A 27,479-nucleotide genomic window follows, 5' to 3' on the forward strand; every position below is an offset into this window, starting at 1 on the left:
TGACTAAAATAATAGATGGCGGAGGGGCAATAGACATCGGATATCTAGATTTTAGTAAGGCTTTTCACACCGTCCCTTATAGAAGACTTATCAATAAACTACAGTCATTGAGCTTGGACTCCAATATTGTTGAATGGATTAGACAGTGGCTGAGTGACGGCTCAGTGATTGGCTGAGGGAATGGAGAATATTCAGATCAAGGTCTTGCTACCAGTGGGGACCTCAGGGATCTGTACTGGGACCAATTTTGTTTAATATCTTCATTAGTGATATTGCAGAAGGTCTCGTTGGTCTTTTTGCTGATGACACAAAGATATGTAACAGGGTTGATGTTCCTGGAGGGATCCGCCAAATGGAAAAGGATTTAGGAAAACTAGAAGAATGGTCAGAACTCTGGCAACTGAAACTTAATGTGGATAAGTGCAAGATAATGTACCTGGGGTGTAAAAACCCTCGGGCATAATATAGAACATGTGACACAGTCCTTACCTCAGTATCTGAGGAAAGGGATTTAGGAGAAATTATTTCAGAAGACTTAAAGGGGTTATCCAGGAAAAAACTTATTTTTATATATCAACTGGCCCCAGAAAGTTAATCAGATTTGTAAATTACTTCTATTAAAAAATCTTAATCCTTTCAGTACTTATGAGCTGCTGAAGTTGAGTTGTTCTTTTCTGTCCAAGTGCTCTCTGATGACACGTGTCTCGGGAACTGCCCAGTTTAGAAGCAAATCCCCATAGCAGACCTCTTCTACTCTGTGCAGTTCCCGAGACAAGCAGAGATGTCAGCAGAGAGCACTGTTGCCAGACAGAAAACAACTCAACTTCAGCAGCTGATAATTATTGAAAGGATTAAGATTTTTTTTAATAGAAGTAATTTACAACTTTCTGGAGCCAGTTGATATAAAAAAAAAGTAGGAAGACAATGTAATAGAGCAGCAGGAAACGCTAGCAGAATGCTTGGATGTATAGGGAGAGGTATAAGCAGTAGAAATAGGGAAGTGCTCATGGATGTATAGGGAGAGGTATAAGCAGTAGAAATAGGGAAGTGCTCATGGATGTATAGGGAGAGGTATAAGCAGTAGAAATAGAGAAGTGCTCATGGATGTATAGGGAGAGGTATAAGCAGTAGAAAGTGGGAAGTGCTCATGGATGTATAGGGAGAGGTATAAGCAGTAGAAATAGAGAAGAGCTCATGGATGTATAGGGAGAGGTATAAGCAGTAGAAATAGGGAAGTGCTCATGGATGTATAGGGAGAGGTATAAGCAGTAGAAATAGGGAAGTGCTCATGCTTGTATAGGGAGAGTTATAAGCTCAAGCCGCTGTACAGAACACTGATGAGACCTCACTTGGAGTATTGTGCGCAGTACTGGAGGCCGTATCTCCAGAAGGATATAGATACTCTAGAGAGAGTTCAGAGAAAATACTAAACTAGTACATGGATTGCAGGATAAAACTTACCAGGAAAGGTTAAAGGACCTTAACATGTATAGAAGAAAGAAGAGACAGAGGGGACATGATAGAGACTTTTATATACATAAAGGCAATCAACACAGTAAAGGAGGAGAAGATATATAAGAGAAGAAAAACTACCACAAGAGGACATAGTTATATATTAGAGGGGGAAGGTTTCTGCAGTAATATCAGGAAGTATTACTTTACTGAGAGAGTAGTGGATGCATAGAATAGCCTTCCTGCAGAAGTGGTCGCTGCAAATACAGTCAAGGAGTTTAAACATCTATGGTATAAGCAAAAGGCTATCCTTCATATAAGATAGGGATAGGTATAAGGCTATGCTTCATATAAGATAGAGATAGGTATAAGGCTATCCTTCATATAAGATAGGGATAGGTATAAGGCTATCCTTCATATAAGATAGGGATAGGTATAAGGCAATCCTTCATATAAGATAGGGATAGACATAAGGTTATCCTTCATATAAGATAGAGATAGGTATAAGGCTATGCTTCATATAAGATAGGGATAGGTATAAGGCTATGCTTCATATAAGATAGGGATAGACATAAGGTTATCCTTCATATAAGATAGGGATAGGTATAAGGCAATCCTTCATATAAGATAGAGATAGGTATAACACTATCCTTCATATAAGATAGGGATAGGTATAAGGCTATCCTTCATAAAAGATAGGACCAGGGACTATTGATAGGATTCAGATTATTAGGCAGACTAGATGGGCCAAATGGTTCTTATCTGCCGACACATTCTATGTTTCTATGTAGGTTACTAGGATTACATTTGCTGACATTTCTACCAGTGCAGTGTGTTACATTACAGCCAGGTGATTGGCTGATTGCATAGGTGGGCTTCCTTCCTGGGATAAATCTTACATAGTCCTTTAAAGGGGTACTCCACCCCTAGACATCTTATCCCCTATCCAAAGGATAGGGGAGAAGATGTCTGATCGCAGGGGTCCCGCCGCTGGGGACCCCCGCAATATAGTATGCGGCACTCACCTGTTTCTGCTCCGGAAGCCACATGCTATATTGCGGGGGTCCCCAGTGGCAGGACCCCCGTGATCAGACATCTTATCTCCTATCCTTTAGATAGGGGATGAGATGTCTAGGGGTGGAGTACCCCTTTAATACTTGGGTACTTAGGTTACTTAGATCACATTTGCTGACCATGTCTACCAGTGCAATGTGTTAGGTTACTGCCAGGTGATTGGCTGATTGGATAGGCGGGCTTTCTTCCTGGGATAAATCTTACATAGTCCTTTATTACTTGGGTGACACCCACCTGCTCTCAGGTTACTTAGATCACATTTGCTGACCATGTCTACCAGTGCAGTGTGTTACATTACAGCCAGGTGATTGTCTGATTGGATAGGTGGGCTTCCTTCCTGGGATAAATCTTACATAGTCCTTTATTACTTGGGTGACACCCACCTGCACTCAGGTTACTTAGATCACATTTGCTGACCATGTCTACCAGTGCAGTGTGTTACATTACAGCCAGGTGATTGGCTGATTGGATAGGTGGGCTTCCTTCCTGGGATAAATCTTACATAGTCCTTTATTACTTGGGTGACACCCACCTGCTCTCAGGTTACTTAGATCACATTTGCTGACCATGTCTACCAGTGCAGTGTGTTACATTGCAGCCAGGTGATTGTCTGATTGGATAGGTGGGCTTCCTTCCTGGGATAAATCTTACATAGTCCTTTATTACTTGGGTGACACCCACCTGCACTCAGGTTACTTAGATCACATTTGCTGACCATGTCTACCAGTGCAGTGTGTTACATTACAGCCAGGTGATTGGCTGATTGGATAGGTGGGCTTCCTTCCTGGGATAAATCTTACATAGTCCTTTATTACTTGGGTGACACCCACCTGCTCTCAGGTTACTTAGATCACATTTGCTGACCATGTCTACCAGTGCAGTGTGTTACATTACAGCCAGGTGATTGTCTGATTGGATAGGTGGGCTTCCTTCCTGGGATAAATCTTACATAGTCCTTTATTACTTGGGTGACACCCACCTGCTCTCAGGTTACTTAGATCACATTTGCTGATCATGTCTACCAGTGCAGTGTGTTACATTACGGCCAGGTGATTGGCTGATTGCATTGGTGGGCTTCCTTCCTGGGATAAATCTTACATAGTCCTTTATTACTTGGGTGACACCCACCTGCACTCAGGTTACTTAGATCACATTTGCTGACCATGTCTACCAGTGCAGTGTGTTACATTACTACCAGGTGATTGGCTGATTGCATAGGTGGGCTTTCTTTCTGGGATAAATCTTACATAGTCCTTTATTACCGTCTAGTATGAGAATTTCTAATAATTCTGGAATCTTTCAGAATTTCACAATTGTAACATAATTTCATGTAAGACTTTGGCTTTGTGTCTGCACTGACATCGTAATTCTCTAATCATAGTATGGGATTACATCCTGACACTAAATATAACCATATGCTTCCTATTAATACCGCAATTTTCCAGGGGCCGATGCTGGTTATTACTCCCAGGGGCTATCATATGAGGCCAGAACATGTGAGAGACGGTATCAGAACAGCTGATGTGGCAGCCTAGCCTCCACGTGGCTTCGCCTGCTGCTGCAAATGGGGGCCATCATGCTTTGTGGCACTGCTGTAAATCAGTGTTTCCCAACCAAGGGGCCTCCAACTGTTGCAAAACTACAACTCCCAGCATGCCCGGACAGCCGAAGGCTGTCCGGGTATGCTGGGAGTTGTAGTTTTGCAACAGCTGGAGGCACCCTGGTTGGGAAACAGTGCTGTAAGTTATAACTAATGCACCATAGGACTGTAGGATCTATATGGGATCACAAGAATTGGATGTATTAAATGTATAGGAAACCTTCAGATAGGACTTTTTAGTAGGATCTGTATCTGGGAAATCCAACTAAAAACCAATATGGCGACCATTCCATCTTTGATTGGGGTTGTCATCCAGCTTTCTATATTGTCAGCATGGCAAATATTAAAGGGCTATTCCAGGGTAAAAACTTTTTTTTATATATATATATCAACTGGCTCCAGAAAGTTAAACAGATTTGTAAATTACTTCTATTAAAAAATCTTAAACCTTTCAGTACTTATGAGCTTCTGAAGTTAAGGTTGTTCTTTTCTGTCTCAGTGCTCTCTGATTACACCTGTCTCGGGAACCGCCCAGTTTAGAAGCAAATCTTCATAGAAAACCTCTTATAAACTGGGTGTTTCCCGAGACACGTGTCTTCAGAGAGCACTGAGACAGAAAAGAACAACCTTAACTTCAGAAGCTCATAAGTACTGAAAGGATTAAGATTTTTTTAATAGAAGTCATTTACAAATCTGTTTAACTTTCTGGAGCCAGTTGATATATATATAAAAAAAAGTTTTTTCCTGGAATACCCCTTTAAGCAATGATGCAACCTTAGTTTCAGTATCACTCAACATTTTAAAACCCCAATCACTGGCTGGGGCAAGACACTGCTGTGGGCAGTGACTGAGCAAAAACGGGGCACTCTGATATGCGAGGTGGTGAGGAGTTAAATTTAGAGGGGTGCTCCTGTGGAAAACTTTTTTTTCTTTTTTTAATCAATTGGTGCCAGAAAAGTTTAAACAGATTTGTAAATTACTTTGGTCCTCCATTAGGCATATTTAAAAATCTTAATCCTTCCAGTACTTATCAGCTGCTGTATACTACAGAGGAAGCTAGTTTCTTTTTTAATGTCTTTTCTGTCTGACCACAGTGCTCTCTGCTGACACCTCTGTCCATTTTAGGAACTGTCCCGAGCAGGCGAGGTTTGCTGTGCGGATTTGCTCCTGCTTTGGACAGTTCCTGACATGGACAGAGGTGTCAGCAGAGAGCACTGTGGTCAGACTGAAAAGAAATTCAAAAAGAAAAGAACTTCCTTTGGAACATACAGCAGCTGATAAGTACTGGAAGGATTAGGATTTTTAAATAGAAGTAATTTACAAATCTGTTTAACTTTCTGGCACCAGTTGATTTAAAAAAAAAAAAAATCTGATGGAGTACCCCTTTAAGCACCACAAACATGGGAGTGCCCCCAAAAATAGTATAAAATTACATCTTTTCGTGGGGTTTTGCATAAGCCCACCACTTTTGTGACTATTGGCAAACATGGATCACTACAGATCAAGTACCACTAAAATGATAACTGGGCGACTACTCCGTGTCTTCTGATAAAACTATGGACATGATAGATGGTGGTCCTCCATTAGGCATATGGACATTATAGATGGTGGTCCTCCATTAGGCATATGGACATTATAGATGGTGGTCCTCCACTGGACATATGGACATTATAGATGGTGGTCCTCCATTAGGCATATGGACATCATAGATGGTGGTCCTCCATTAGGCATATGGACATTATAGATGGTGGTCCTCCATTAGGCATATGGGCATTATAGATGGTGGTCCTCCACTGGACATATGGACATTATAGATGGTGGTCCTCCATTAGGCATATGGACATTATAGATGGTGGTCCTCCACTGGACATATGGACATTATAGATGGTGGTCCTCCATTAGGCATATGGACATTATAGATGGTGGTCCTCCATTAGGCATATGGACATTATAGATGGTGGTCCTCCATTAGGCATATGGACATTATAGATGGTGGTCCTCCATTAGGCATATGGACATTATAGATGGTGGTCCTCCACTGGACATATGGACATTATAGATGGTGGTCCTCCATTAGGCATATGGACATCATAGATGGTGGTCCTCCATTAGGCATATGGACATTATAGATGGTGGTCCTCCATTAGGCATATGGGCATTATAGATGGTGGTCCTCCACTGGACATATGGACATTATAGATGGTGGTCCTCCATTAGGCATATGGACATTATAGATGGTGGTCCTCCACTGGACATATGGACATTATAGATGGTGGTCCTCCATTAGGCATATGGACATTATAGATGGTGGTCCTCCATTAGGCATATGGACATTATAGATGGTGGTCCTCCATTAGGCATATGGACATTATAGATGGTGGTCCTCCATTAGGCATATGGACATTATAGATGGTGGTCCTCCACTGGACATATGGACATTATAGATGGTGGTCCTCCATTAGGCATATGGACATTATAGATGGTGGTCCTCCATTAGGCATATGAACATGATAGATGGTGGTCCTCCATTAGACATATGAACATTATAAATGGTGGTCCTCCATTAGGCATAAGTACATTATAGATGGTGGTCCTCCATTAGGCATATGAACATTATAAATGGTGGTCCTCCATTAGGCATGAGTACATTATAGATGGTGGTCCTCCATTAGGCATATGGACATTATAGATGGTGGTCCTCCATTAGGCATATGGACATGATAGATGGTGGTCCTCCATTAGGCATATGGACATTATAGATGGTGGTCCTCCATTAGGCATATGGACATTATAGATGGTGGTCCTCCATTAGGCATATGGACATTATAGATGGTGGTCCTCCACTGGACATATGGACATTATAGATGGTGGTCCTCCATTAGGCATATGGACATGATAGATGGAGATCCTCCATTAGGCATATGGACATTATAGATGGTGGTCCTCCATTAGGCATATAAACATTATAAATGGTGGTCCTCCATTAGGCATATGGACATTATAGATGGTGGTCCTCCACTGGACACATGGACATTATAGATGGTGATCCTCCATTAGGCATATGGACATTATAGATGGTGGTCCTCCATTAGGCATATGAACATTATAAATGGTGGTCCTCCATTAGGCATATGGACATTATAAATGGTGGTCCTCCATTAGGCATATGGACATTATAGATGGTGGTCCTCCATTAGGCATATGGACATTATAGATGGTGGTCTTCCACTGGACATATGGACATTATAGATGGTGGTCCTCTATTAGGCATATGGACATGATAGATGGTGGTCCTCCACTGGACATATGGACATTATAGATGGTGGTCCTCCACTGGACATATGGACATTATAGATGGTGGTCCTCTATTAGGCATATTGACATTATAGATGGTGGTCCTCCATTAGGCATATGGACATGATAGATGGTGATCCTCCATTAGGCATATGGACATTATAGATGGTTGTCCTCCATTAGGCATATGGACATGATAGATGGTGGTCCTCCATTAGGCATATGAACATTATAAATAGTGGTCCTCCATTAGGCATATGGGCATTATAGATGGTGGTCCTCCATTAGGCATATGTACATTATAGATGGTGGTCCTCCACTGGACATATGGACATTATAGATGGTGGTCCTCCATTAGGCATATGGACATTATAGATGGTGGTCCTCCACTGGACATATGGACATTATAGATGGTGGTCCTCTATTGGACATATGGACATTATAGATGGTGGTCCTCCACTGGACATATGGACATTATAGATGGTGATCCTCCACTAGACATATGGAGAAGTATGTTTTCCCTGAAGAAGATTCAGTATGGTTGACTGCAACTTCCTCTCTTCATATCAGGGCTTTCTAGAGCTAGACCCATGAACCTAGGAATCAGCTTCAGTGTAAATTAGGGTTATTTTGATAAGAGAGCCTCATAACCAAAACTAATGCACAGGATGGGTGATAAGTGCCTGATCAATGTGGGGGTCTAATCACTGAGACCCCCCCACCAAGCTGGAGAAAAAGGGTACTATGCCCCCTGTGGGAATGGAGTGGCAGTTGAGCATACACACTGCCGCTCCATTGAAAGTCTATGGAATTACTCAGCTGTCTCTGACAGTCCTATAGAGTTTTGGAGTTTTAACGCTCATGCTCTACATTCACTCCATTCACACGGGGGAAAATTAAATCCTGTTTTAATAATTGGCGAGGTCCCAATGCTTGGACACTCGTGGAAAGGTAATATATATGATTATAGGAAACCCCATTAAGGGCCTCCATAGAGTTCATGTTGTCGTTAAAAATGATATTCACTGTGTACCATATTGTGATTACGTTTCTGTCTAGACTGGGGCCCACATCGAATCTTCCTATAAATGTCAAACTTTGGGAACAATTTAGCAAGACCAATAACCTTATGGTTTGTTCTTAGAGTATTGGAGAAAGCCCACTAAAATATAAGGACAGTCTACACACTCAACATAGACTATAGAGGGGTTGACCCTGTTGGGATTTGAACCTGCAAACCGAGCTGTTTGGGTCCAGAGTTCGAATCCCCATTAATATGGAGAACCAGCCAGCAAAAAATGTTTTGTTATTACGAGTTAGTAGTGTTCCTCCTGTGCCTGTGGTGGGGTTCGTTAGTGATCTCCTCCCGGGGAGGGACCCCGCTGTCACACTGATTGTGCCATTAGCCTTCATTTAGGCTTTTATGCTAAATGTTTACAAGCTTCTCGTGGTTTGTGGTAGTCGGGGGCTCTGTGAATGCTCCGCAGACAGGACCAGGATGTGAAGACATGTGTTTCTGTTTGCCGGTGATTATTGCTTTGGCGGCCCAGGACTCTGTGACTCACGTTCCCATTAGAGTCAGCGTCAGGATCTGCCCATTTCCAAGTGTTTGGCTGCCCCTATAATACAAGTTCTTGTGGTCTCGGGCTGGGAATAAAGACATCTTTCTTCTGAGAACAGTAAAGTCCTCGGATCGCGTGACAGTACCGCTACAATTATCACTAACAATAGGGGGGGGGGGGATCTGATAACAAATACAAAGGGGGGGACATGATGACAAATACAAAGGGGGGGACATGATGACAAATACAAAGGGGGGGGGGACGTGATGAAAAATACAAAGGGGGGACCTGATAACAAATACAAAGGGGGGGACATGATGACAAATACAAAGGGGGGGGGGCCTGATAACAAATATAAAGGGGGGGGACATAATGACAAATACAAAGGGGGGGGACATGATGACAAACACAAAGGGGGGACATGATGACAAATACAAAGGGGGGGACATGATGACAAACACAAAGGGGGGACATGATGACAAATACAAAGGGGGGACATGATGACAAATACAAAGGGGGGGACATGATGAGAAACAAAGGGGGGGACATGATGACAAATAAAGGGGGGACATGATGACAAATACAAAGGGGGGGACATGATGACAAATACAAAGGAGACAGGGGTCTTGAGGCACTACTATTGGGGTATTGTGGATAATACTGCTGTTATGGCATTGTGGTTGACACTGTTGTTGGGGCATTGTGGATAGCACTGCTGTTGGGGCATTGTGGATGGCACTGTTGTTGGGGCATTGTGGATGGCACTGCTGTTGGGGGATTGTGGATGGCACTGCTGTTGGGGCGTTGTGGATGGCACTGCTGTTGGGGCATTGTGGATAGCACTGCTGTTGGGGCATTGTGGATGACACTGCTGTTGGGGCATTGTGGATGACACTGCTGTTGGGGCATTGTGGATGGCACTGCTGTTGGGGCATTGTGGATGGCACTGCTGTTGGGGCATTGTGGATGGCACTGCTGTTGGGGCATTTTGGATGGCACTGCTGTTGGGGGATTGTGGATGGCACTGCTGTTGGGGCATTGTGGATGACACTGCTGTTGGGGCATTGTGGATGGCACTGCTGTTGGGGCATTGTGGATAGCACTGCTGTTGGGGCATTGTGGGTGGCACTGCTGTTGGGGCATTGTGGGTGGCACTGCTGTTGGGGCATTGTGGATGGCACTGCTGTTGGGGCATTGTGGATGGCACTGCTGTTGGTGCATTGTGGATGGCACTGCTGTTGGTGCATTGTGGATGGCACTGCTGTTGGGGCATTGTGGATGGCACTGCTGTTGGGGCATTGTGGATGGCACTGCTGTTGGGGCATTGTGGATGGCACTGCTGTTGGGGCATTGTGGATGGCACTGCTGTTGGGGCATTGGGGATGGCACTGCTGTTGGGGCATTGTGGATGGCACTGCTGTTGGGGCATTGTGGATGGCACTGCTGTTGGGGCATTGTGGATGGCACTGCTGTTAGGGCATTGTGGATGGCACTGCTGTTGGGGCATTGTGGATGGCACTGCTGTTGGGGCATTGTGGATGACACTGCTGTTGGGGCATTGTGGATGGCACTGCTGTTGGGGCATTGTGGATGGCACTGCTGTTGGGGCATTGGGGATGGCACTGCTGTTGGGGCATTGGGGATGACACTGTTGTTGGGGCATTGTGGATGACACTGCTGTTGGGGCATTGTGGATGGCACTGCTGTTGGGGCATTGTGGATGGCACTGCTGTTGGGGCATTGTGGATGGCACTGTTGTTGGGGCATTGGGTATGGCACTGCTGTTGGGGCATTGTGGATGGCACTGCTGTTGGGGCATTGTGGATGGCACTGCTGTTGGGGCATTGTGGAGGGCACTGCTGTTGGGGCATTGGGTATGGCACTGCTGTTGGGGCATTGTGGATGGCACTGCTGTTGGGGCATTGTGGATGGCACTGCTGTTGGGGCATTGGGAATAGCACTGCTGTTGGGGCATTGTGGATAGCACTGCTGTTGGGGCATTGTGGATGGCACTGCTGTTGGGGCATTGTGGATGGCACTGCTGTTGGGACATTGTGGATGGCACTGCTATTGGGGCATTGTGGATGGCACTGCTGTTGGGGCATTGTGGATGGCACTGCTGTTGGGGCATTGTGGATGGCACTGCTGTTGGGGCATTGGGGATAGCACTGTTGTTGGGGCATTGTGGATGACACTGCTGTTGGGGCATTGTGGATGGCACTGCTGTTGGGGCATTGTGGATGGCACTGCTGTTGGGGCATTGGGTATGGCACTGCTGTTGGGGCATTGGGTATGGCACTGCTGTTGGGGCATTGTGGATGGCACTGCTGTTGGGGCATTGTGGATGGCACTGCTGTTGGGGCATTGTGGATGGCACTGCTGTTGGGGCATTGTGGATGGCACTGCTGTTGGGGCATTGTGGATGGCACTGCTGTTGGGGCATTGTGGATGGCACTGCTGTTGGGGCATTGTGGATGGCACTGCTGTTGGGGCATTGTGGATGGCACTGCTGTTGGGACATTGTGGATGGCACTGCTGTTGGGACATTGTGGATGGCACTGCTGTTGGGGCATTGTGGATGGCACTGCTGTTGGGGCATTGTGGATGGCACTGCTGTTGGGGCATTGTGGATGGCACTGCTATTGGGGCATTGTGGATGGCACTGCTATTGGGGCATTGTGGATGGCACTGCTGTTGGGGCATTGTGGATGGCACTGCTGTTGGGGCATTGTGGATGACACTGCTGTTGGGGCATCTTTTGATGGTAAATGTCCATGTCACTGCTATGGGAACACTAAATAATCATCTGTGAAAATATTCTGGGTTTATCGGGACGTTATCGACCCTCTCCCCAGCGCTCTCCTATACCGCGCCGATCCGTATAATGATAAGTTCACACACAGAATATCACTGAGCGCCCGTAGTCATGACAACGTTGCTCCGCTCACAAATATGCAAATCGCCCGTTTTGTGAAGTTTCTCGACCTGGCGGAATCGATCTGACGCTTTAATCGCAGGAAATATTAATTCATCTCCCGACAGGAAATATTTCCGCATCTTCACGTAATTGTCGTCTTAATTAATGACGAATCTAATCTGATTAAACTCTTCTTACCGTAAGATCCCATCTATATGAGAACATTAGGTTAGTGCCTCACCCTGACGTAGACAACAGGGACTAATACACCCAGCATAACCTGCATCATCTCACACTGGTATCTTGTCCCATCATTATATGTCACTCTGTGTTATAAGACGGTATTATTTATATGACTGGTTCTAACATAAGGGCACTGTATGGCAGTATACAGGTATTATTATACAGACATGGATACGGCACTTCTAGTATGTGTGCTCTATGAGTTATATTGTAATATGGGTATGTACGGTGGGGGCACTATTATATTAGCACAGGCACTTACTTGTATGGTAGTATTATGTTGACCCAGTGGGTGTTACTGTTATATTGTCAATATTTGGCTGGTTTTATCTTATGAGCAATGTATGAAGAAAATATTTAAACACTGTATGGAAGTATTATTTTTGTACTGAATAGAGGTATTATTTGAGCACTGTTTGGAAGTATTATTTTGGTACTAAATAGATGTATTATTTGAGCGCTGTATTGCAGTATTATTTGAGCACTGTATGAAAGTATTATTTTGGTACTAAATAGAGGTATTATTTGAGCACTGTTTGGAAGTATTACTTTGGTATTAAATAGAGGTATTATTTGAGCACTGTATGAAAGTATAATTTTGGCACTAAATAGAGGTATTATTTGAGCACTGTATGAAAGTATAATTTTGGCACTAAATAGAGGTATTATTTGAGCACTGTATGGAAGTATTATTTGAACACTGTATGGAAGTATTATTTGATCACTGTATGGAAGTATTATTTGAACACTGTATGGAAGTATTATTTGAACACTGTATGGAAGTATTATTTGAGCACTGTATGGAAGTATTATTTGATCACTGTATGGAAGTATTATTTGATCACTGTATGGAAGTATTATTTGAACACTGTATGGAAGTATTATTTGAGCACTGTATGGAAGTATTATTTGATCACTGTATGGAAGTATTATTTGAACACTGTATGGAAGTATTATTTGATCACTGTATGGAAGTATTATTTGATCACTGTATGGAAGTATTATTTTGGCTCTAAATAGAGGTATTATTTGACCACTGTATAAAAGTATTATTTTGGCACTAAATCTATTGAGGTATTATTTGAGCACTGTATTGCAGTATTATTTGAGCACTATATAGCAGTTTTATTTGAACATTATATGGCAGTATTTATGAGCACTGTATGGCAGAATTACATAGTTGCATAGGGGGACATTTATCATTGTGTTTCAAGCTATTTTTGTGTGTATATTCGTTGCACATTTGGGGCAGAGCTGCACCTCAGGCTGTTTTTTGCATCTTTTGGGTTTCCTTTTTTTTTTGTTAAAGTGCTCTCAGACCAGCTGTTAAAATGGTACTCCGCCCCTAGACATCTTAACCCCTATCAAAAAGATAGGGTATAGGATGTCTGATCGCGGGAGTCCCACTGCTGAGGACCCCGCGATCACCCTGCTGCACCCGGTGCTCGTTTAGAGCATCGGGTGCAGCGCCGGAGGCTTATGACATCACAGCCACACCCCACTCGTGACATCATGACTACGCCCCCGCAATGCAAGTCTATGGGAGGGGACGTGACGGCCACCATGCCCCCTCCCATAGACTTGCATTGAGGGTGTGTGGCCATGATGTCACAAGCCTCCGCCCGCTTCGGCAGTCAGTTCGCTCTGTGCACCGGATGTCTGGGGTTCCGCAGCTGAGATCGCGAGGTCCCCAGCGGCAGGATAGGGGATAAGATGTCTAGGTGCGGTGTACCCCTTTAAGGTTACCCTTATGCAATGGTTATGAATTTATTAACTGCAAAAAGTTGCAAGAATACTCCAGCCTAGACTCAGCTTAGCTTTTTTTTTAGTGTATGTGAAGAGTAAAATGTAAGAAAATGTCTTCCTCCACAAAATTCCCAAAAACCCTGCAACCATTTAATACATTTAGTGCTCGTATACATTACCAACACTCAAGGTGGAAAAAAGATTTCACTTACACCCACAATGAGAAATGCCCCCAATAGTTCTTAAGGTTGAAAAAAGACCAGAGTCCATCAAGGTCAACCTATAACCTTATTTTGTCCCTCCTGTGTTGATCCAGAAGAAGGCAAAAAAATGAGGCTGATGCCAATTGCTTCATACTAGGGAAAAAATTCCCTCCCGACTCCCGATGGCAGTATTATTTGAGCACTGTAAGGCAGTATTATTTGAGCACTGTAAGGCAGTATTATTTGAGCACTGTAAGGCAGTATTATTTGAGAATTGCATTGCAGTATTATTTGAGCACTGTAAGGCAGTATTATTTGAGAATTGCATTGCAGTATTATTTGAGCACTGTAAGGCAGTATTATTTGAGCACTGTATTGCAGTATTATTTGAGCACTGTAAGGCAGTATTATTTGAACACTGTATTGCAGTATTATTTGAGCGCTGTAAGGCAGTATTATTTGAGCACTGTAAGGCAGTATTATTTGAGCACTGTATTGCAGTATTATTTGAGCACTGTAAGGGAGTATTATTTAAGCATTGCATGGCAGTATTATTTGAGCACTGTAAGGCAGTATTATTTGAGCGTTGCATTGCAGTATTATTTAAGCACTGTAAGGCCGTATTATTTAAGCACTGTAAGGCAGTATTATTTAAGCACTGTAAGGCAGTATTATTTGAGAATTGCATTGCAGTATTATTTGAGCACTGTAAGGCAGTATTATTTGAGCACTGTATTGCAGTATTATTTGAGCACTGTAAGGCAGTATTATTTGAGCACTGTATTGCAGTATTATTTGAGCACTGTAAGGCAGTATTATTTGAGCACTGTATTGCAGTATTATTTGAGCACTGTAAGGCAGTATTATTTGAGCACTGTAAGGCAGTATTATTTGAGCACTGTATTGCAGTATTATTTGAGCACTGTATTGCAGTATTATTTGAGCACTGTAAGGGAGTATTATTTAAGCATTGCATGGCAGTATTATTTGAGCACTGTAAGGCAGTATTATTTGAGCACTGTAAGGCAGTATTATTTGAGCGTTGCATTGCAGTATTATTTAAGCACTGTAAGGCCGTATTATTTAAGCACTGTAAGGCCGTATTATTTAAGCACTGTAAGGCAGTATTATTTAAGCACTGTAAGGCAGTATTATTTAAGCACTGTAAGGCAGTATTATTTGAGAATTGCATTGCAGTATTATTTGAGCACTGTAAGGCAGTATTATTTGAGCACTGTATTGCAGTATTATTTGAGCACTGTAAGGCAGTATTATTTGAGCACTGTAAGGCAGTATTATTTGAGCACTGTATTGCAGTATTATTTGAGCACTGTAAGGCAGTATTATTTGAGCGTTGCATTGCAGTATTATTTAAGCACTGTAAGGCCGAATTATTTAAGCACTGTAAGGCAGTATTATTTAAGCACTGTAAGGCAGTATTATTTGAGCACTGTAAGGCAGTATTATTTGAGCACTGTAAGGCAGTATTATTTAAGCATTGCATGGCAGTATTATTTGAGCACTGTATTGTGGTATTATTTAAGCATTGCATGGCAGTATTATTTGAGCACTGTATTGCAGTATTACTTGACCATTGTATGGCAGTATTTAGAGATGAGCGAAGTTACAGTGATTCGATTCGTCACAAACTTCTCAGCTCGGCGGTTGGTTGCTTTATCCTGCATAAATTAGTTCAGCTTTCAGGTGCTCCGGTGGGCTGTAGACTTTCCTAGGACTGTATCCACCTTTTCCAGCCACCGGAGCACCTGAAAGCTGAATTAATTTATGCAGGATAAAGCAAGCAACCGCCGAGCTGAGAAGTTCGTGACGAATCGAATCACTATAACTTCGCTCATCTCTAGCAGTATTGTTTGGTAAGTTACTGTTTTGTTGCTTATAATTGGACAAAACAACCTAAAACTTATGACATTTGTGCGCGTCATCTTAAGAGCACCATAGGGCAGAACCTCCACGTGACGTCTGTCCTGAGGGATTGTGTAAAATGTCATCGTTTTTCTGTGCCGCCTCCTGGCGCGTACATTCATTCTATAGTTGTTGCACACGTCAGTCAGTGTACGTAACCGGCTCGCGTAAATTATAGGGAGGTTTACTGGGAGCATAATAGAATTACAGGGATGGGATTGAGTCTCTTCCCAGAACAAGTCCATTATGTTTATAACATCCATAACTATGTCCATCAGTATATGGAGAAGGTACAAAGACCCCACTAACAATGGGAGAGGGGACGGATGGGAGAGGGGACGGATGGGACGGATGGGAGAGGGGACGGATGGGAGAGGGGACGGATGGGAGAGGGGACGGATGGGAGAGGGGACGGATGGGAGAGGGGACGGATGGGAGAGGGGACGGATGGGAGAGGGGACGGATGGGAGAGGGGACGGATGAGAGAGGGGACGGATGAGAGAGGGGACGGATGAGAGAGGGGACGGATGAGAGGGGACGCATGGGAGAGGGGACGCATGGGAGAGGGGACGGATGGGACGGATGGGAGAGGGGACGGATGGGAGAGGGGACGCATGGGAGAGGGGACGCATGGGAGAGGGGACGCATGGGAGAGGGGACGCATGGGAGAGGGGACGCATGGGAGAGGGGACGCATGGGAGAGGGAACGGATGGGAGAGGGGACAGATGGGAGAGGGGACGGATGGGAAACGAGAAGGATGGGAGAGAGGACGGATGGGAGAGGGGACAGATGGGAGAGGGGACGGATGGGAAACGAGAAGGATGGGAGAGAGGACGGATGGGAGAGTGGACAGATGGGAGAGGGGACGGATGGGAGAGGGGACGGATGGGAGAGAGGACGGATGGGAGAGAGGACGGATGGGAGAGAGGACGGATGGGAGAGGGGACGGATGGGAGAGGGGACGGATGGGAGAGGGGACGGATGGGAGAGGGGACGGATGGGAAAAGGGATGGATGGGAGAGGGGACGCATGGGAGAGGGGACGCATGGGAGAGGGGACGGATGGGAAACGAGAAGGATGGGAGAGAGGACGGATGGGAAACGAGAAGGATGGGAGAGGGGACAGATGGGAGAGAGGACGGATGGGAAAAGGGACGGATGGGAGAGGTGACGGACGGGAGAGGGGACGGACGGGAGAGGGGACGGATGGGAGAGGGGACGGATGGGAGAGGGGACGGATGGGAGAGGGGACGGATAAGAAAGGGGACGGATGGGAGAGGGGACAGATGGGAGAGGGGAAAGATGGGAGAGAGGACGGATGGGAGAGGGGACGGATGGGAGAGGGGACGGATGGGAGAGGGGACGGATGGGAGAAGGGACGGATGGGAGAGGGGACGGATGGGAGAGGGGACGGATGGGAGAGGGAATGGAAGGGAGAGGGAATGGAAGGGAGAGGGGACGGATGGCATCTACCATTATTGTAACTAATAAAGGGGTACTCCTATGTAACAAAACATAAAAATGTATACCAAAAGTATAAAGAATTCCTCAATTTTCTGCCAAGTTCTAAAACCACCAAAAATCCATTGGTTTTATTAATATGTAATTCTGCCCCTCTAACATGGCGTCTCACTAGTTGCTTGGGCAGATGCTCAGTACTACAATTCCCAGGAGGCATTCCTTCCCTTCAGCTCCTCATCACAACCCCCATCCTACTCACTCCTCTCCAACAGAACTCTTGCCAGATTTCCATCCAGAATGACTGCAGAATTATTCAGTACAGAGCAGAACAGTCTGCAGCAACAGCTGTATTCATTTCCTGACTGCTCCTCTTCCTGTGGCATTGCTCAGCAGAATGCAGCATTCTGTACATCTCACCTTATCCTTCTGTAAATGTCCCAATAAAGACATATATGTACATTTGTATATGACAGGGAGATAATAATGTAGCATGCAGGGGCTGGACAGAGGTGATGACATCACTTAGGGGGCGGGCTACGGCTGAGACAAGAGCCAGTCATGCCTCCTGAGACAGCAGAGGATGATGCGTCATCTCAAGAGGGAAAAAGGAGCTGGGAAGCTGCTGAGACAACACCACAGTGACAATGAGAGGAATATACAACTTCCTGTCCGGAGAGAGAAAGAGGTACCGGGGAGCTTCTGAGGCAACACCACACTGAGAATGAGAAGGTATTATAGTAGTTATATTCTTGTATATAGGAGCAGTATTATAGTAGTTATATTCTTGTATATAGGAGCAGTATTATAGTAGTTATATTCTTGTATATAGGAGGCAGTATTATAGTAGTTATATTCTTGTATATAAGAGGCAGCATTATAGTAGTTATATTCTTGTATATAGGAGCAGTATTATAGTAGTTATATTCTTGTATATAGGAGCAGTATTATAGTAGATATATTCTTGTATATAGGAGCAGTATTATAGTAGTTATATTCTTGTATATAGGAGCAGTATTATAGTAGTTATATTCTTGTATATAGGAGCAGTATTATAGTAGATATATTCTTGTATATAGGAGGAAGTATTATAGTAGTTATATTCTTGTATATAGGATGCATTATTATAGTAGTTATATTCTTGTATATAGGAGGCAGTATTATAGTTGTTATATTCTTGTATATTGGAGGCAGTATTATAGTAGTTATATTCTTGTATATAGGAGGAAGTATTATAGTAGTTATAATCTTGTATATAGGAGGCAGTATTATAGTAGATATATTCCTGTATATAGGAGCAGTATTATAGTAGTTATGTTCCTGTATAAAGGAGCAGTATTATAGCAGTTATATTCTTGTATATAGGAGCAGTATTATAGTAGTTATATTCTTGTATATAGGAGCAGTATTATAGTAGTTATATTCTTGTATACAGGAGCAGTATTATAGTAGTTATATTCTTGTATATAAGGGCAGTATTATAGTAGTTATATTCTTGTATTTAGGAGGCAGTATTATAGTAGTTATATTCTTGTATTTAGGAGGCAGTATTATAGTAGTTATATTCTTGTATTTAGGAGGCAGTATTATATGAGTATTTAGCTAAATCTGTTCATCACAATTTCTATACTATACCACTGAAGATTATTTGTAAGTAGAGTTTCCCTTCTTTTGTGCACCCTCCATTGCTTGTTATTCATATGGAGGAATAATATTCGTCATCCTTGTGTGGTTATTTCTGGACCCTGAGTATAGAGCAGGTGAGACCAGTCTGCAGCAGTAAAGCCCCTGGCATGGGCTCCGGCCCCGTATGATGGGCACTGACTGCGCTCCTGGCATGTTAAGCAGTGATATGAACAGGTGCAGATAATCACGGTTGGCGTCTCTCCAGCACGGACAGAGGAGCAGTCACAGGAGAATACCCCAACAATGGGAACCGTATAAAAATAAATTGGAAACCATTTCACATGTAACCCTAGAATGCATCGGACGCTGGCGGGCAGGAAGGTGACATTTATTCCCATATATTGGGCGGTCACATGGGACGATGTCAGATGCCTAAACCATTTCGGCCTCCGAATGTTAGATCCTGACTCTCCTTCCATGTTACGAGAATCACACAATGTAACCTTGGCCGGTCTGATTGATATTGTTTATTCTCTCATTTATAGTAGTTTCTCCCAGAATGCATTGCTCCCTCTGTGAACAAGGCCAAGGCTGTGGATTGTCCGGTGACATCAATAATGTGTCCAGAGACCATTGTAACTTGAAACCAGACTCAACATACAATGCTTTGGAATTTGTGAAACGTGTCAATGGCTGGAAGAACCGACCAATCAGAATGGATATTTCACTGGTAAAACCCCTGTGCAGGCACTGACTGGTGTCTGGTAGCGCCCCCTACAGTACAGGGAGGTATTACATGTTCTGTACTCTTTACCTGTATTACTGAAGTGTATGCACTGACTGGAGTCTGGTAGCGCCCCCTACAGTACAGGGAGGTATTACATGTTCTGTACTCTTTACCTGTATTACTGAAGTGTATGCACTGACTGGTGTCTGGTAGCGCCCCCTACAGTACAGGGAGGTATTACATGTTCTGTACTCTTTACCTGTATTACTGAAGTGTGTGCACTGACTGGTGTCTGGTAGCGCCCCCTACAGTACAGGGAGGTATTACATGTTCTGTACTCTTTACCTGTATTACTGAAGTGTGTGCACTGACTGGTGTCTGGTAGCGCCCCCTACAGTACAGGGAGGTATTACATGTTCTGTACTCTTTACCTGTATTACTGAAGTGTATGCACTGACTGGTGTCTGGTAGCGCCCCCTACAGTACAGGGAGGTATTACATGTTCTGTACTCTTTACCTGTATTACTGAAGTGTGTGCACTGACTGGTGTCTGGTAGCGCCCCCTACAGTACAGGGAGGTATTACATGTTCTGTACTCTTTACCTGTATTACTGAAGTGTGTGCACTGACTGGTGTCTGGTAGCGCCCCCTACAGTACAGGGAGGTATTACATGTTCTGTACTCTTTACCTGTATTACTGAAGTGTGTGCACTGACTGGTGTCTGGTAGCGCCCCCTACAGTACAGGGAGGTATTACATGTTCTGTACTCTTTACCTGTATTACTGAAGTGTATGCACTGACTGGTGTCTGGTAGCGCCCCCTACAGTACAGGGAGGTATTACATGTTCTGTACTCTTTACCTGTATTACTGAAGTGTGTGCACTGACTGGTGTCTGGTAGCGCCCCCTACAGTACAGGGAGGTATTACATGTTCTGTACTCTTTACCTGTATTACTGAAGTGTGTGCACTGACTGGTGTCTGGTAGTGCCCCCTACAGTACTTTTTCCTATTTTTGGATGACATTTTGGGGCTTCAGAACCAATTACCAGGTTTCCATAGAGTTATGGTCTCAACATACAATGGTCTCAACATACAATGGTCCCAACATACAATGGTCCCAACATACATGGTCTCAACATACAATGGTTGTCCTGGAACCAATTAATATTGTAACTTGAAGGACCACTGTACATAGTAATGTTTTAGTATGTCGCTATTATTTGTAACAATAGAAACATTTGCAAATATTGCAGCTCAAGCCTCCTACAAATTATTGGAGAAAAATGTAAAGGTTCTTGTGTATGCTTTGTGCTTACCTGTTTTAGCTGACGTGGCAGGCATGGGGGTATTCAGTCATATTAATTCCAATTCCATCACTGAAATGATTTCCTAATGCTGTCTACATTTTCCATGAATCCTTTGGCTTTGCAGAGAAAAGGGGTGGAGTCTGATCACTGCACCTGGTCATTTAATTAGGCTGCTGGTGCTGGAGGTCACCCTGGTCAACTGATAAGACTCATAAGGCGGTTTGAGGTCAGTTCACATTATGTGCAGTTTTGATGTTTTTTCTAATTCTAAGAGAAATATTGCTATTAGAAGTGATTTGGCATTGGTGGGTACTAGATAAAAGTATCGGTACTTTTACTCAGTCTTTAAAAAAAAAAAAATAGTATCAGAACATCCCTAATTTTAGGGACCTATGGATATGACCATATGGCCAGTCCTCCAGAACAGGAGCCCCCTAGGTGAAAGCTAATTTTGCCGCCCCTTGACTCCACCCTTTGACACGCCCCTCCTTACTACTGGGGTGACACACTGTAACAAACCTCCTCCTCATGTAATCACCTTACTACTGGGGTGACACACTGTAACAAACCTCCTCCTCATCTAATCTCCTTACTACTGGGGTGACACACTGTAACAAACCTCCTCCTCATCTAATTACCGTACTACTGGGGTGACACACTGTAACAAACCTCCTCCTCATGTAATCTCCTTACTACTGGGGTGACACACTGTAACAAACCTCCTCCTCATCTAATCTCCTTACTACTGGGGTGACACACTGTAACAAACCTCCTCCTCATGTAATCACCTTACTACTGGGGTGACACACTGTAACAAACCTCCTCCTCATGTAATCTCCTTACTACTGGTGTGACACACTAACAAACCTCCTCCTCATTTAATCTCCTTACTACTGGGGTGACACACTGTAACAAACCTCCTCCTCATGTATTTTCCTTACTACTGGGGTGACACACTGTAACAAACCTCCTCCTCATGTAATCACCTTACTACTGGGGTGACACACTGTAACAAACCTCCTCCTCATGTATCTTCCTTACTACTGTGGTGACACACTAAAAAACCTCCTCCTCGTGTAATCTCCTTACTACTGGGGTGACACACTGTAACAAACCTCCTCCTCATGTAATCACCTTACTACTGGGGTGACACACTGTAACAAACCTCCTCCTCATGTAATCTCCTTACTACTGGGGTGACACACTGTAACAAACCTCCTCCTCATGTAATCTCCTTACTACTGGGGTGGCACACTGTAACAAACCTCCTCCTTATGTAATCACCTTACTACTGGGGTGACACACTGTAACAAACATCCTCCTCATGTAATCACCTTACTACTGGGGTGACACACTGTAACAAACCTCCTCCTCATGTAATCACTTTACTACTGGGGCGACACACTGTAACAAACCTCCTCCTCATGTAATCTCCTTACTACTGGGGTGACACACTGTAACAAACCTCCTCCTCGTGTAATCTCCTTACTACTGGGGTGACTCACGGTAACAAACCTCCTCCTCATGTAATCTCCTTACTACTGGGGTGACACACTGTAACAAACCTCCTCCTCATGTAATCTCCTTACTACTGGGGTGGCACACTGTAACAAACCTCCTCCTTATGTAATCACCTTACTACTGGGGTGACACACTGTAACAAACATCCTCCTCATGTAATCACCTTACTACTGGGGTGACACACTGTAACAAACCTCCTCCTCATGTAATCACTTTACTACTGGGGCGACACACTGTAACAAACCTCCTCCTCATGTAATCTCCTTACTACTGGGGTGACACACTGTAACAAACCTCCTCCTCGTGTAATCTCCTTACTACTGGGGTGACTCACGGTAACAAACCTCCTCCTCATGTAATCTCCTTACTACTGGGGTGACACACTGTAACAAATTTCCTCTTTATATAATCTCCTTTCTACTGGGGTGGCAGAGTGGCGCCCCCATCAGGAGTGTGCTCTAGGCGGCTGCCTATTCTGTATACAAGCAGAGCTAGCCCTGAGTGGTCCCAAGCAGGAGGCGCCTCTTCTATGACATCACACACTCATACTCACAATTTCTCCCTGCACTGTGGATGTTTGCTTAATGTACATAATAAGCAATGTATATTTCATTGTCTTTTGTGTAAAAAGTCACAACCCAAGAAATTCTAGGAGGATGGGCCAATCAGATTTCCTGGTTTCTATCACAAAATGTTCAGAAACTTTTTGCTCTTCCCATCCTGATGCTATTACAGAAATGTCAGTGCAGATTCTCCATTCATGTGGATTATGTGAGTGGAAAATAAAAGTAATGAAATGTAATTAGATCTAAGAGCTGGAAATGAAGGGGGTGGGGGAATTAACCTTTTATTGCCTTCAGATCTTTATTCTCAATTTGCAGCGTTCCCAGCTGACTAGTCAGGGGTGATAGGGGGGGGGGGGGGCAAGATGAGTTGTAAGATGAGCAAAACCTTTAGGGGAGGGTAAAATGGGGCGCATCCTCTGTGACTGCCGTAGCCGCTTCCGCAGCAATTACAGTGCAACTAAACCAATAACGCACAGACACAATCGCCGAACCAATAACACACAGACACACAGTTTTACCGTTCATGTCTTGTATTATGTACATTAAGCAAACATCCACAGTGCAGGGAAAAACTATAAGTCAACCTATTGTAATTCCTTGGACCTCTGATCTGATTGTTCTCCAAGTCACCGTAATAGACAAACAAATTGTAACTAAACCAATAACACACATACGGTTTTACCATTCATGACTTTTTTTATACAAACTGAACAAACATCCACAGTGCAGGGAGAAACTGTAAGTAAATCTATTGTAATTCCTAGGACCTCTGATCTGATTGTTCTCCAAGTTACCGTAATAGACAAACACATTGTAACTAAACCAATAACACACATACGGTTTTACCATTCATTACATTTTATTATACACACTGAACAAACATCCACAGTGCAGGGAGAAACTGTAAGTGAACTTATTGTAATTACTTAGACCTCTGTGCTGATCACTAATATAATGTCTGCTTGTTCTCCACATCACTGTAATAGACAGACTCAGTTATGAAAGTTAATGGGGTACTCCTTCCAGTACTTATTAGCTGCTGAATACTACAGAGGAAATGGTTTTCTTTTTGGAACACAGAGTTCTCTGCTGACATCACGAGCAAAGTGCTCTCTGCTGACACCCCATAACAAACATAGGCTGCTCTGGACAGTTCCTAAAATGGACAGAGATGTCAGCAGAGAGCTCTGTGTTCCAAAAAGAAAACCATTTCCTCTGTAGTATTCAGCAGCTAATAAGAACTGGAAGGATTAAGATTTTTTAATAGAAGTAATTTACAAATCTGTTTAACTTTCTGGCACCAGTTGATTTAAAAAAAATAAAGTTTTCCATCGGAGTACCCCTTTAACTCATGATACCCCCAAAGCACTGCAGATTTTTCTGGTGTCACCGATTCAACCGTAATAAATGTCATCTCCGTATAACAGACGAGAGGAGCTGACGGCTCGTAATACGTTGTGCTAAGTGATCCATTAGCTCCCGGAACGTTCTGTGTTCTCCGGAGGAGTCTATTGTGTCACTCCTGAATTGAAGACATCATAATGATGTGAACGTAATCACCGACCTCACCGGATGACTGATCCTCCATCATCTCCGAGACGCCACAATGACACTTATATTACTTCTATATAGCAGATGTATGATCACTGTTATCTGTGGTGTTACATGGGACTGCAGGTCACATCTACCATCTACTACATTATCTGTACTCAGAGTAATCACTGTTATCTGTGGTGTTACATGGGACTGCAGGTAACATCTATACATTATCTGTCCTCAGAGAGTTATCACTGTTATCTGTGGTGTTACATAGGACTGCAGGTCACATCTACACATTATCTGTACTCAGAGAGTTATCACTGTGTTATCTGTGGTGTTACATAGGACTGCAGGTCACATCTATACATTATCTGTACTCAGAGAGTTATCACTGTTATCTGTGGCGTTACATAGGACTGCAGGTCCCATCTATACATTATCTGTACTCAGAGAGTTATCACTGTGTTATCTGTGGTGTTACATAGGACTGCAGGTCACATCTATACATTATCTGTACTCAGAGAGTTATCACTGTGTTATCTGTGGTGTTACATAGGACTGCAGGTCACATCTATACATTATCTGTACTCAGAGAGTTATCACTGTTATCTGTGGCGTTACATAGGACTGCAGGTCCCATCTATACATTATCTGTACTCAGAGAGTTATCACTGTTATCTGTGGTGTTACATAGGACTGCAGGTGAAGAGTTAAGTGTCTTGCTGTGCTCTCCAGCTGCAGTGCTCGTTGTGCTGACTCTCGTGATGTAGTGGAGTTCTAGACAAGCACCTGCCTGCGGTATAAGGGATGCTCTGTGAGATGGAGACATTCCGCCATCCTTACACCTCCTCGCAGACGCCTGATGTCCTCATCTATTCTGGAGGTGGCGGTGACCCACTGTCCGCCCGTGACGCCATGTTGGTTTTACACCTCATATATTCGCCTTTTCACGCAGCGTTATGACAGATTTATATCCTGGTAATGGATGAACTCAGGATGTCTCCACCAATAACTATAAATACACCTGAGTGCTGAAATATTATGTGCCTATATCAATATTTCCCAAACGGGGTGCCTCCAGCTGTTGCAAAACTACAACTTCCAGCATGCCCGGACAGCCTTCGGCTGTCCGGGCATGCTAGGAGTTGTAGTTTTGCAACAGCTGGAGGCCCCCCAACATTGGGAAAAACTGATCTAATGTAAAAGGGCAGCTTCATCCCATTGGTATATTTCATCATGCCTTATCTTTTGCCCCAATTTAGAACACATGCATGCTCAGCCAAGCTGAGTGTACATATTTATGGGGTACTCCTGGAAAACATTTTTTTTTTTTTTTTTTTAAATCAACTGGTGCCAGAAAGTTAAACAGATTTGTAAATTAATTCTATTAAAAAATCTTAATCCTTCCAGTACTTATAAGCTGCTGAATACTACAGAGGAAATGATTTTCTTTTTGGAACACAGAGCTCTCTGCTGACATCACGAGCACAGTGCTCTCTGCTGACATCTCTGTCCATTTTAGGAACTGTCCAGAGCAGCATATGTTTGCTATGGGGATTTTCTCCTACTCTGGATTAGTTCTTAAAATGGACAGAGATGTCAGCAGAGAGCACTGTGCTCAGGATATCAGCAGAGAGCTCTGTGTTCCAAAAAGAAAAGAATTTCCTCTGTAGTATTCAGCAGCTTATAAGTACTGGAAGGATTAAGATTTTTTTTAATAGAAGTCATTTACAAATCTGTTTAACTTTCTGCCACCAGTTGATAGATAAAAAAAAAAAAAAAAAGTTTTCCACCGGAGTACCCCTTTAAGAAGAATAACCGTAGGCTAAATGAGTATTCATTGACAGCTATCTAAGCTATTATAGGATATCCAGACATATCTTATATATGAAACGTATGCAGCCAACAGCTCCTGATCTCTTAATATACATGAATACTCGGCTCGGCTGAGTGTTCATGTGTTCTCAGTGCAGAACAGAGGGTTAGGCTGCTGTCAGACACCTCTGGCGATGGTCCAAATCTGTTAAGAGATGTATATTGTGATCCCAGTGCCCTGAAGAAGCTGCAAATGACAGCAAAACATGTCGGGGGTTTGAATTTTTTTAAATTTTACCACTGTGATGGAATTCATCGTATAGTGAAAATCCACTGGAGGGGAAAAATGTGACCTAGCAGCACCACATTTTTTATTTTATACAAATATGCTGTGACTGTTTGGAATGGAATATGTGGGATGTATATGTGGGATCCAAGTCCCCTGAAGAAGCTGCACATGACGGCAAAACATGTCAGGGGTCGGAAATGTTACATTTTAACAGTGTCATGGAATTCACTACATAATATAACACAGGGGACATTTTTTTTTTTTTTACAAATATGATGTGTCTGTTTGGGGTGGGATATGTGGGATGTATATCTGTGATCCCAGTGCCCTGAAGAAGCTGCAGATTAAAGAAAAACATGTCGAGGGTAAAAAAGGAAAATATGTAGGGGTCTTGCATTATTGACAGCATTTTTTATTACATTCTATTTTTTGTTTTACAAATATGACGTGCCTGTTTGGGGTGGGATATGTGGGATGTATATCTGCGATTCCAGTACCCTGAAGAAGCTGCACATGATAGCAAAACATGTCGAGGATAAAAAAGCTAAATCTGTAGTGCTCTTGCAGCACTGTCCGCATATTTATAATATTTTTGTTAACATATATACCGTGTCT

At 43.5% G+C, this 27,479-nt stretch overlaps 1 protein-coding gene across 5 annotated transcripts in view; it reads left to right on the forward strand.

Moving 5' to 3' along the window:
• The window catches only part of LOC130361144 (uncharacterized), a 158,279-nt gene that overhangs the window by 100,814 nt on the left and 29,986 nt on the right, over positions 1-27,479 (forward strand). The gene's annotated exons all lie outside the window — the stretch shown is intronic.

Source organism: Hyla sarda, chromosome 3 (genome assembly GCF_029499605.1).
Source record: "Hyla sarda isolate aHylSar1 chromosome 3, aHylSar1.hap1, whole genome shotgun sequence".
Taxonomy (NCBI): Eukaryota; Metazoa; Chordata; class Amphibia; order Anura; family Hylidae; genus Hyla; species Hyla sarda.